The sequence below is a fragment of the Pseudorca crassidens genome, chromosome X (assembly GCF_039906515.1).
Source record: "Pseudorca crassidens isolate mPseCra1 chromosome X, mPseCra1.hap1, whole genome shotgun sequence".
Taxonomy (NCBI): domain Eukaryota; kingdom Metazoa; phylum Chordata; class Mammalia; order Artiodactyla; family Delphinidae; genus Pseudorca; species Pseudorca crassidens.
Genome location: NC_090317.1, coordinates 19,212,178 through 19,225,214, shown reverse-complemented (window position 1 = coordinate 19,225,214; position 13,037 = coordinate 19,212,178).

Genomic DNA, 13,037 nt, shown 5'->3' with positions numbered 1-13,037 from the left:
AAGGATGTAAATGTGAATGTATGGTATGTGAATGATATCTCAATAAAACTGTTACCAAAGAACAAAAATGTCCACAGTTCTCTGTTGCTCTTAGCATTAAGTCCCGAGGTTCATTGCCTGGAACATTAGAGCCTTCACTCCTACATACATGTCCAATCCCTGGCGTGCATTGTGCCACACCTAGCCACACTAGATTGCTTTATCTCCATTCTCCCAACAGGCTGTGCATGACTACACAACTGTGCCTTTGCTCCTATCGTTCCCTCTGTTGTCTCCTCTGCCTTGTGTATTTGGTGAATGGCTACCTATTTTTCAGAAAGCAGCTCAAGTCTCTTCTCTCTCCCTGATCTCCACTCTCTTAGGCCAAGAAGGGTTACTCTTCCCTTCTCTCTGCCTCAACTGTTCACAGCACACACCTCTCTCATTGCACTTCTTACATTGTGTGGCAGTTGTCTGTGTTTACCTATTTGTCTGTCTCCTTAACTAGGTGATGAGTTCATCGTAGGCAGGAACCATGTCGGATTTAGCTCTCTACATCCAGCACCTAGCAGAGGGCCTGATACACAGTAGGCTCCAGGTACATATTTGTTAGTTGAATGAATGAATTTAGGTAGACTATCAGTTACTCATATCCTCTTGTCACTCCATTTTATCAGAGTGATATCCAGTGACTCGGGAGCTGGCAACAAGGTCTGAACACATGGAAGAGGAGGGCAGACATATTTGGGGAGCATGGAGAAGGCAAGTCTGGCCAGAACACTGTAGTGCAGAACCCTGGGCAACCAGAAGGCCAACAAAGGCATGTGGCCTGGAGAGAGGATGTTGTCCGGGGGAGGGGGTCACTGGGGTTGAAAAAAGTGGATAGAAAGGGGAGGGAACATCAGCACCCCAGCCTTCTCTTAATCCCACTTGCCTGCAATCATTGACTCACTGGGTGGGGAGCTCCTCAAAGGCAGGGATCGTGTCTGATTCCCTTCTGAAGGTCTGTGCCTAGCACAGAGTGGCATCAAATAGCTGTTTGATGAATGGAGGATCTTTGGTTGCCTCTCAGGGTCATAGCAAGTTTTCTTCTAGAAGTTTTAGAGTGTTGGCTCATACATTTAGGTCTATAATCCATTTTTAGTTAACTGCTGTATATTATGTACACTAAGAATCTGAATTCCTCTTTTTGCATGTAGATATCCAATTGTCCCAGACCATTTGTTGAAAAGATTATCCATTTCCAATCGACTTGCTTTGCCATGTTTGTCAAAAATTAATCACCCATAAATGGACTCTCAATTCTCTCCTACTGATTTTTTTTTTGGCCTACCCTTGTCCCAATACTAAACTTAATTGATTATTGCGGCATTATACTAAGTTTTGAAACCAGATAGTTCTTCGTTTTTCAAAATGGTTTTGGCTATTCTAGACCCTTTGTATTTCTCTACAAATTTTGGGATCAGCTGGTCAATTTCTACACAAAAGCCTGCTGTGATTTTGATAGGGCTTGCATTGACACTATACATCGATTTGGGGAATATTGCCATCCTGACGATATTGAGACTTCCAAACCCATGACCATGGATTCTATCTGCATTTATTAAGATCTTTATTGTTCTCTCACTATAATGATTTATAGTTTTCAGTACACTGGTCTCTTTCACATCTTTGGTTAGATTTATCCCTGAGTAGTTCATATTTTTGATGCTATTGTAAATGATATTTTAAAATATTTAACTTCTGATTTTTCATTGCTAGGATATAGAAATATAAGTGAATTTTGTATAATGATCTTGTATCTTGTGACTTTTCTAAACTATTTACTAGTTCCACTATATTTTTATGGATTCCCTGGGATTTTCCACATACAGGATGAAGTCACCTGCAAATAAAAACAGTTTTACTTCCTCCTTTTCAATCTGGATGCCTTTTATTTCATTTGTTTGTTTGCTTACCACACTGTCTAGAACTTCTGATTCAATGTTGAATAAAAGTGACAGAAGCATAGACTCTCACTTTGTTCCCCATCTTATAGAAAAATATTCAATCTTTCACCATTAAGTGTGATGTTAAGATGTTGTTTTGTTTTGTTTTTGAAGATGATACCTATTAATTCTGACCAAATCGTCTATTCCTAGTTTGTTGGCAGCTTTTGTCATTAATGGGTATTGGATTTTGGAAAATGCTTTTTTTTTGCATCTATTGAGATGATCATGGTTTTTTCCCCATTATTCTATTAATATAATGTATCACATTAATTAATTTTCAAATGTTAAGTCAACCTAACATAGCTGGAATAAATCTCACTTGGTCATGGTTATAATACGTTTTATACGTTGCTGAATTTGGGTTGCTAATATTTTGTTAAAAATTGTATCTTGACAATGGGTGATATTGGTCTGTATTTGTGGGTTGTTTTGTGTGTGATGTGTTTCTCTGGCTTGGACTCAGGGTAATCCTAACCCCATAGATTGAGTTGAGAAGGGGTCCCACTACTATTTCTCGGGAGAGATTGTGAATACTTGATATTACTTCTATTTTAAATATTTGATAGAATTCACCAGTGAATCCGAGTCTGGACTTTTCTTTGTGGGAAGATATTCAGTTACTATATCAATTTCTTTACTGGGTATATGTTTAGTCAGACTTTCTATTTCTTCTTTAGTCAGTTTTGGTAATTCATGTCTTTTTAGAAACTTTTCCATTTCGGCTATGTTGTCCAATTTTTGGCATAAAGTTTCTCATGGAATTTTCATAATCTTTTAAATTTCTGTCATGTTGAAAGTGAAATCTCCTCTTTAATTTCTAATGTTGGCAATTTTTGTCTTCTTTCTTTTTTTTCTTGTCAGTCTAGCTTATTATTTGTCAATTCTGTTGATCTTTTTGAAGAATCAAGTTTGATTTAATTGTTCTTTAGATATTTTTACCTATTTTACTAATTCCTATGCTAATTTTAATTATTTCCTTTCTTCATCTTGCTTTGAGCTTAGTTTGCTCTTCTTTTATTGGTTTTATAAGGTGACACATATTATTGATGAGACATTCCTTCTTTTCTGATAGGCATTAAAAACTAAATTTTCTGCTAAGCTCTGCTTTAGCTGCAACCCATAAATTTTCATGTGTTACATTTTCATTTTTTCAGTTAAAAAACATTTCTCATTTCTTTCACGCTTTATTCTTTGACCTATGAGTTATTTAGAAGTGTGTTGTTTAATTTTCTAGTATCTGGAAGTTTACCAGATTTCTCTCTGTTGTCAATTTCTCACTTAATTCCATTTTGTTATTAAATATACTTTGTATAATTTCCATCCTTTTAAATTTACTGAAGCTTGCTTTATTGTCTAGAACATGGTCTATACCGGAGAATATTACTATGTGTTCAAAAAAATATGTGTTCTTCGGTTGTTGGGTAGAAGTTCTTATATATATATATATATCAGTTAGGTTGAGTTATTTGATAATTTGTTCATGTTTTCTACATCCTTGCTGATTCTCTGCCTAGTTGTTCTATCATTATTGAGAATGAGGTATTGAAATTTATAACTATTATTGGTGAATTGTCTATTTCTCTTTTCAATTTTGTCAGTTTTCAATTCATGTATTTGGATGCTTTGTTATATAGCATCCAATTTATAATTGTTATAATTCCTGATTTATCCTTTTATCATTATAAAATGTCCTTAATTATCTATATAATATATCCTGTTTTAAGTCTATTTTGTATGATATTAATGTAGCTGCTTCAGTTCTATTATGTTTGCTGCTTGCATGGTATATCTTTTCTCATCATTTTACTTTAAAATTATTTGTGTATTTGAATCTAAGTTGTATTTATTCTAGAAAAAAAACATAGTTGGGTCTTGTGCTTGTATCCAGTCTGACAATATCTGCTTTTTGAGTGGAGTGTTTAAATTATTTACATTTAATGTAATTATTAATATGGTTAGATTTGCATTTACCATTTTGCTATTTGTTTTATATATGTCTTTTAAAAAATATTAACCTTTTGTGCTCTTCCCTAACTGCCTTCCTTCACATTAAATACATAATTTTGAACGTACCATTTTAATTCCTCCAGGTTTTTTAATAATATATTTTAACTGAGTTCCTTTATGATTTCTCTGGGGATTACAAGTACATTCTTTTAACTTATCACAGTCTACTTAAGATTAATATTAACTTAATTCTAGTAAAATATAGAAACTTTGCTCCAATATAGCTTCAGTTTCTTCCCCTCCTCTTTGTTATTTTATTGTCACATATACTGCACCTCTATATATGTTTTAAACCTAACAGTACAGTATTTTAATTGTTGCTTTATAAAGTCATGACTTTTAAAGAACTTAAGGGACAAAAAAAATCTGTGTCTATAAGGTCTTTTATGTTAACCTGCCATTTCTGGTGCTCATTAATTTTTCCTGTGCATTTAAACTCACTGTTTGAAGTAATTTCTTTTTGGTCTAAAGGAAATTCTTTACTATTTTATATGACGCAGATCTGTTAGCAATGAATACTCTCAGTCTTTCTTTATGTTGAAAGGTCTTTATTTAACCTTCATTTTTTAAGGATAGTTTTGCTGTATATAGAATTCTTGTTTTCTTTTAATTGAAGTATAGTTGATTTACAATGTTGTGTTAGTTTCTGGTGTACAGCAAAATGATTCAGTTACATATGTGTGTATGTATATTTTTTTCTTTTCATATTCTTTTCCATTATGGTTCATTACAGAATACTGAATACAGTTCTCTGTGCTTGTATATAGAATTCTTGACTGGCAGGGTTTATTTTTCCTCCAGTGCTTTGAATATGTCATTCCACTGCCTTTTGGCTTCAATTATTTAAGATGAGAAATCAGCCATTAAGAGTATTGGTGCTCTTTGGTATGTGACTAGTCATTTTTCTTTTGCTGCTTTCAAGATTTTATTTTTCTCTTTTACCAGTTTGACTATGATATGTCTAGATGTGAATCGTTTTGAGTTTATTCTTTTTTCTCTTCTTTGCGTTTATTCTACTTGGGATTTGTTAAGATTTTTAGATGTGCAGAATAAAGTTTTTCGTTAAATTTGGGAAGTTTTTAGCCATAATTTCTTCAAATATTTTCTCTCTCTTTCTCTTCTCTCCTTCTAGTACTCCAGTTACACATGTACTGGTATACTTGATGTTTCCCCACAGTTTTCTGAGTCTCTGTTCGTTTTTCTTCAGTTCTTTTCTTTCTGTTCTTAAGAGTGAATAATTTCTATTATTGAGTCTTCTAGTTGACTGATTCTTTGTTCTGCCACCTCAAGTTTCCAGAATTTTCCTTGAAAATCCAGTATTCCCATTTGGTTCTTATTATGACTTATGTCTGCTATTGAGAATTGAGAATCTCTATTTATTAATTCATTGTTGTCATTCTTTCCTTAATTATTTAAGCATACTTTCCTCTGGTCATTTGAACATATTTGTAATAGCTGCTGTATCATCTGCTAAACACAATGTCTGGGGACACTCAAAATTTCTGTTTAGCGCTTTTTTTCCCTCTTGACTATAGATCACACTTTTTTCCCCTTTATATGTCTAATAGGTTTTTCTGGATAACTGGAAATTTTCATTAATAGATTATAACAACTGTGGATTCTGATGTTTTACCCCTGAATGTCATTGTTGTTACTGGGTTTTGTTTGTTTGATTGTTTCTTGATTTAGTAATTTTCCTGGGCTAAATCTATGAAATATGTCTCCTCTACCCATTTGCAGTTGCTAATATCTATTTTTTAAACTTTATTTTTTTTATTGTTAAACCTGGCTTTCTAAGGGTCTCCCTGTGTCTGCATAGGTTAGTGGTCATCAATCATTGGACCAAGATTGTGCTCTACCACCTTGAGCAGTACCCAGCTGATGAAACTCTGTGCACGTAAAGGAGCACATTAAATCTTTATGCTGTTTTCAAGTATGCCTTTACTTTTTCTTTCAGTTAGACCTTTACAGATCTCCTCTACACATTGTGCAGCTTCAGGTTCAGCCAGAAGTGTATGGTTTGAACTCTCTCGGGTCTCTGATGCACATGTGTGCCACCACAGTCAGGAATATACTTGTCCCAAACATGCAACTTCTGACTGGTAGAGATGTTGGCCCTCCTCACACCCTGGCTGCTCATGTGCTCTGTGATTGTTACCTGTACTAACAATACTGTTAGACATAGACATTGCCCATCACACTTTTGACCTTGTCTGAGAAGCTGCTAGTCCTCATGGTCTGCTCTATCTTGCAGAACTTCCATGCTGACTGAGCTGGATGGGAAATGGGAGCAGCTCCAGGCCAGACACAGATTTTATTGTTCTTACCTGAAGTTCAGAATTTTTTCAAACATAAACACTTCTCAGATTGTTGTGTGACTTTTGTTGATTTCCAAGGCACTAAACTTGTTGTTTTTGTCAATTTTGTTCAGTTGTATAGTGACTTTTGGGGAAGATTTGCCTGTCTTATCATTCAGCCATAGGCATGTGGAAGGTAAAAGAAGAAAGTGACATGCAATGGTTTGCGGGGTTGAAAGATCAATCTAACCAACATATGGAGCAAGGCCTTTGTAGGACAAGTTTGAAAGCAGAGAGACCACTTAAAATGCTGTTGAAGTAACACAAGTGAAAGATAATAGGACTATGAATGGATTGTTGCCAGTAAGATGAAGGAAGGTGATGGAATTGGGCATCGATATCAAATGCTGAAGCCACAGGCCATTTTAGTAGTCCAGTTGAGAGGGTATAAGGCCAGAGCCAGGACAGCGTAAGTAGAAATGGAAAGTAAGAAATATTTTGAAGATATATTGCAAAGGAGGCGTTGCAAAGACTTGATGCCTGATGGGAGAACTGGAATGTGTTGAGAAGGAGGGAGGGGAGAGCTTGGGTCTGGATTACTGGTAGGATTAAAGCACCAGACACAGAAGGAACAAAAGAAGGACTGGTTGTGGGCAGAAGGAAGACAGTTTTGGAAAAATTTAGTTTTGGAAAGCCATGAGGACATCCAAACAGAAATGCCCAGTAGGCATAGGAGATTTAGATCTGTAGGTCAGGAGCAAGACAAGGCTGCAAATGTAACAGGACAAAAGACCTTTCACATTCATATTTGGATACAGTTGTCTCCATAAATCAGGACATCTTTGGTGTTACTGTTTTCAAAAACAATGTTTGGTCCTCCATATAGAATCTCTTTTTTTAAAAAAATTAAGATACATTTTATTACATCTAGAAGATAGGTGGTCACTCCCTCCTTTTCAAAGACAAGACCATGAAGAGAGGTAAGAAGATTCTCCCAAAGTCACAGAGCTGAGTATCAGAGCGAGCATTTGAACGTAGGTGTTCTTATTTATTTCTATTAACCCAGATTTCCACATCTTTAAAAATGAGAGTGATGATGATATTAAATAAGATAAAGCCTTTGAAAGTGTCCTCTTCAATGGATTGTTGTTAGAGAAAAGGTTGGAACAGGTAAAACAAAAAACTGTTGAAAAATTCTAGCAGGGAGGCAGTAGGTTTCAGTGTTGGGAAGCACACAGATCAAGATTCTTGATTTCAAAGGATTCAAACTGACTCTGGCCAAGTGAAGCAGCAAAGAAATTTGTTGGTTGGGCATTGAGTGGCTCCCAGACTTAGCAGGAAGGCTGGGGAGACTGGTTCAGGGAAGAGGCAGGAACTAGGGAAGCTGAGTGGCCATATTCACAGCCACAGGGACCTCCATAATCTCTTATATTTACCCACAATCCCAAGAAGGGTTTTTGTTGTTGTTTGGTTTTGTTTGTTTTTGTTTTAAGGGAATTGGCTAGAAAGTGGTCATGGGGGAGGAACATATAAAGATTAGGTAAAAGAGTGAGATAGAGGGAAGAAATTGGGATCATATGAGAAAGAAAGGACATAAGGCATACCAGAAGCTTCTTCTATCATCAATGTCCTAAATTGCGATGTGAGAACTAGACCAGAGAGCAATTGTGTTCATTCTCCCCATCCCTCACTCCTCAATTTTCAACAAAAGGTTCACCTAGTTTCATGAATATCTGTGTTTATGTCTCACTTGCTTTGGCCTTGTCTTTGTCTTTCTTAGTTTCAGGGGCTTTTTTCATTCTTCATCAGTTCAATATTTCATCCTTTGGCTGGCCCACGTTTCTCCAAAATGCTGGCAGCTCCATCTGAGAATGCAAGGGCCAATTGCCCCCAATATACCTCTGAAGTACCACTAGATGGCAGCGTCTGGGAACTCTGCTAACTTGGCCTAGATCTTCACAAGTGCCTGACTGCTGAGTGGTGGGGAGTTTCACTTCGTTATTCTGCTTTTACACTCTTGCAAACAATTGCTAACAAAAGGAATTATACCTAGCAGGATTCCTTTGTCCATCACAGAAGAAAACTGTAAAACACTCAGGTCTGGGAAATCCTGTTCTCTAAGTTGGTGTTTCCCCCCACCCACCCACCCACCTCAATTCTCACACAAGTTCCTAGCTGCAAACCTTCCCTAGATGTCCTTTTATTACCTCTTCAGCTGTTGTTTTTTGTTTGGTTTGGTTTTGTAGGCAGATTCACTTCCCCTTCCCTCCCCAGCCTGGTCATCAAGCTGAGTTGATCCTCTTTCCTCACTTTGAGCAGGGGCTTGTAGAGTCATGTGCTGTCAAAGCCTCAAGGGTTCTTATACTTCACTGAGTCTAAACCTATCATTTGCAGACAGGGCAACTGAGGCATATAAAGGAGCAGAAACTTGTTCAAGGTCATATAAAGAATTCAGGGCAGAGTCATATGGGTCAGAGTCTCTTGACATACTTGTAAAAAAGATCAACAAAACAAACATAAGATCATTTTGATCCACAAATTGTGCTAGCAGAGCTATATGCCTGAGGAAGGAAACAGAGGCAAGAGTTGTAAGATGCCATCTGTCCTCCAGGCACTTAGAATCTAGTCAGGAAGCCAGACTTATATACAATAAAAAAGAGATAAGGTGGTAGAAAAATGCTAACGTGGGTGAGTTGGCTCAGGGATTCAGAGAAGAGAGAGCTCTAAGGGGAAACAGGGCCATGGGTGGAGGCGAAGGGGTAGAGAATTAGGTAAAGCTTGGAGGTGAGAAATTCAACAACTATAATTATTCAGAGGTCAAGGCCTAGGCTGACTTAAGCAGATGATTCTCAAAGACAAGTAAGAGATAAGGCTAGAGTGGTGGGCTGGGACTAGACTATTCAGGCTTTTAAATGTCTGGCTAATTTCCTACTAATACTGAACAGGAAATTTCAAAGGCTTTGGATCTTCAGATTTTCTATTTTCAATGGGAACTTTCCACTAAGTTTGATTCCCTAAGAAGCAGCCTCTTCGCTTTGCCCTACTTTCCCCCAGTAGTCTCAGCCCCACAAAGATGAAGTTGAACCAAAAATTAGGCTGGTGCTTGTTTCCACTATACCTGTTTCCTAGCGACATAACCAAGAGTAATCTGGACATTCTCTGGCTCTAAACCCTATTTACTTCATTTCCATCCCCCACCCACTCGTAGGAGTCTGAGCAACAGGGCTCTGTATCCCACAGCTCCCTTTGTCACCAGGGGCCTTCCAAGAGAGTTGGAGAGCTCTTAACAGCTGAGCAACACCTAAAGGAGGTGAGCATGGTTTCACATAAATTCCAAAAGAGGCCTCCAAACAAAAGGTCTCTTTAAAAGCAGCCTGAACATGGGAGCAATACAAGAGCCCTTCCAGATTGTCAAGAGCACATCAGGGCCCAAGCAGTCTGACCAGCCACATTTCAAAGCAAAACAAGGCTGCTCTCTGAGCTCTCTCTTCATATCCAGGTCTGTTTTTCTACCAGGATACAGTAGATATTCCTACCTCAGAACCCTCCATCTAGTTTTACTCCTGCCATTTGCTGCCTCCCCTTCCTTCTCCCCAGAATACTATGCCTTACATCTTGGCTTCTGCTTGGTTCAGGGCCTGGCACATAGTAGGTGCTCAATAAATGGCATTCTCTTCCTTTAGACAGGTCTTAGAGATTATCTAGGCATTGGACTCCATGGAGTCACTTCAGGGGCCATTCGGGATACAGGTCATTGGGGAGCGGGCAGGCTGCAGGTCCCCATGCCTGAGTCAACAAAAGGAACTCTATTTTTATATGTTAAATAATAGTTTGGGCACTGGATAGGATTTTGTTTTGGAGGGAAAGGGAATGTTCTCGCTGATCTAATGTCTTCATTTTCTAGATGAGGTCAGTGAGGCTCAGAAGCACTTTAAGTAGAGTCAGGAAAACAATCCCATTTACAATAGCAATAAAAAGAATAAAATACTTAGGAATAAACTTAACCAAGGAAGTGAAAGACTAGTACACTAAAAGTTATAAGACGTTGAGAAAGGAAATTAAACAAGACACAGATAAATGAAAAGACATCCCATGTTCATTGATTAGATGACTTAATATTGTTAAAATGTCCGTACAGTCTTAAGTTATCTACAGATTCAATGCTATCCCTATCAAAATCCCAATGGCATTTTTTTTACACAAACAGAAAATATCCAAAAATTTATATGGAAACATGAAAGACTCTGAATAACTGAAGCATCTTAAAAAGGAGAACAAAGCTGGGGACATCACATTTCTTGATTTCTAAATATATTACAAAGCTACAGTAATCAAAATAGTATGGCATTTTATACTGGCATAAAAACAGACATATAGATCAAGGGAACAGAATAGAGAGCCCAGAAATAAATCCCCACATTTACAGTCAGTGGATCTTTGATAAGGGTGACAAGAACATAAGATGAGGAAAGGATGGCCTCTTCAATAAATGGTCTTGTGAAAACTGGATAAACACAGAGAGAAAAATGAAATTAAACCCTTATCTCACACCAAATAAAAAAATCAACTCCAGGGCTTCCCTGGTGGCACAGTGGTTGAGAGTCTGCCTGCCGATGCAGCGGACACAGCTTCGTGCCCCGGTCCGGGAAGATCCCACATGCCACAGAGCGGCTGGGCCTGTGAGCCATGGCCGCTGAGCCTGTGCGTCTGGAGCCTGTGCTCCGCAATGGGAGAGGCCACAACAGTGAGAGGCCTGCGTATAGAAAAAAAAAAATCAACTCCAAATGGATTAAAGATTTAAACATAAGACCTGAAAATGTAAAACTGCCAGAGAAAAACATAGGGGAAATGCTTCTTGACATTGGTCTTGGCAATGATTTTTTTAGATATGACACCAAAAGCAAAAGCAACAAAAGCAAAAATAGAAAGGTGGGACTGCATCAAACCTAAAAGCTTCTGCACAGCAAAGGAGACAGTCAACAGAGTGAAAAGGCAACCTATGGAATGGGAGAAAATATTTACCAACCATATATCTAATAAATAGTTAATATGTAAAATATATAAGGAACTTGTACAACTCAATAGCAAAAACATAAATAAATAACCCAATTTAAAAAATGGACAAAGGAATTGAGTAGACAGTTCTCTGAAGGAGACATACAAATGGCCAACAGGCATAGGAAAAAGATGCTCAACATCACTAATTATCAGGGAAATGCAAATCACAATGACAGTGGAATATCACCTCACATCTGTTAAAATGGGTATTATCAAAAAGATGAAAGATAACAAGTGTCGGCAAGGATGTGAAGAAAAGGGAGCCCTCGTACACTTTTGGTGTGAATGCAAATTGCTACACCTATATGGGAAACAATATGGAGGTTACTCAAAAAACTAAAAACAGAGCCTATCATATATACCAATTCTGGGTATATATTCAAAGGAAAGGAAATCTGTATCTTGAAGAGATATCTGCACCTTCCTGTTCATTGCAGCATTATTCACAGTAGCCAAGATGTGGAAACAACCTGAATGTCTGCCAGTAAATGAAGAGATAAAGAAAATGTGGTATAACTATACAATGGAAAATTATTCAGCCATAAAAATAAAGGGAAATCCTGCCATTTGTGACAACATGAATGAAACTGGAGGGCACTACACTAAGTGAAGTAAGCCAGACCCAGAAAGACCAAAATTGCATGATTTCACTTATATATAGAATCTAAAAGAGCCAAACCCTTAGAAGCAGAAAGTAGAATGATAGTTGTCAGGGGCTAGAAGGAGGTGGAAATCAGGAGATGTTGGTCAAGGAGTACAGTTTCAGTTAGGCAAGATGAATTAGTGCTGGAGATCTAATGCTCGGCAGTGTGAATGGAGTTAGTAATACTCTATTGTGTACTTGAAATATACTAACAGGGTAGATCTTAAGGGTTCTTACCAAGAAAGAAAGTAAGGAATAAATAGAGAGAGGGAAGGATGGGAGGGAGGGAAAGAAGGGGAGGGAGGAAGGTAGAAAGGGGAGAAAGGAAGGAAGGGAAGGAGGGAGGGAGGAAGGAAGGAAGAAAACGGTAACTGTGAGGTCATGGATATGTTAGGTTGATTGTGGTGATCATTTAACAATGTATACCTATATCAAAATGTAAGTTGTACACCTTAAATGTATACAATTCATATTTGTCAATTATGCCTCAATAAAGATAAAAAAAGGGAATTCCAAAGAATCTTTATTTCTGTTTACCACTGGCTTTTAAACTAAGAGCCTAGGATTTCCACTGTGTCCTAGCGGTTAGGATTCCAGGCTTTCACTGCCGTGGGTCAGGTTCAGTCCCTGGTCAGGGAACTGAGATCCCACAAGCTGCATGGCGCAGCCAAACAAACAAACAAACAAATAAATAAATAAAATTTAAAAAATAAACTAAGAGCCTTATAGCCCCCCAAGGCTTAGTGGAAATGCCTTAGGTCTTACTAAGAGAATGATTCTATCCTCTTCCCCACCCCCCATCCAAACAGCTTCACTTTTATCTGTTTTCTACATTGTAATTATACATAGAGTTCATTTAAACAAAGTGGTCCATGGCTAAACATGACTGTTTCTGCCCGTGAATCAGCTTAACCCTAAATACCAAAGGGAGAAATATCTAGACACCAAAATAGAAAGGGCATTTCAAAATCAGGGAGCAGACTGCCGCCAAGAGACCACCTCAGACATGATTTAGTAGACTGCTTAACCAACCCAATGCATCTGAGATAGGGGGCAGAAAAA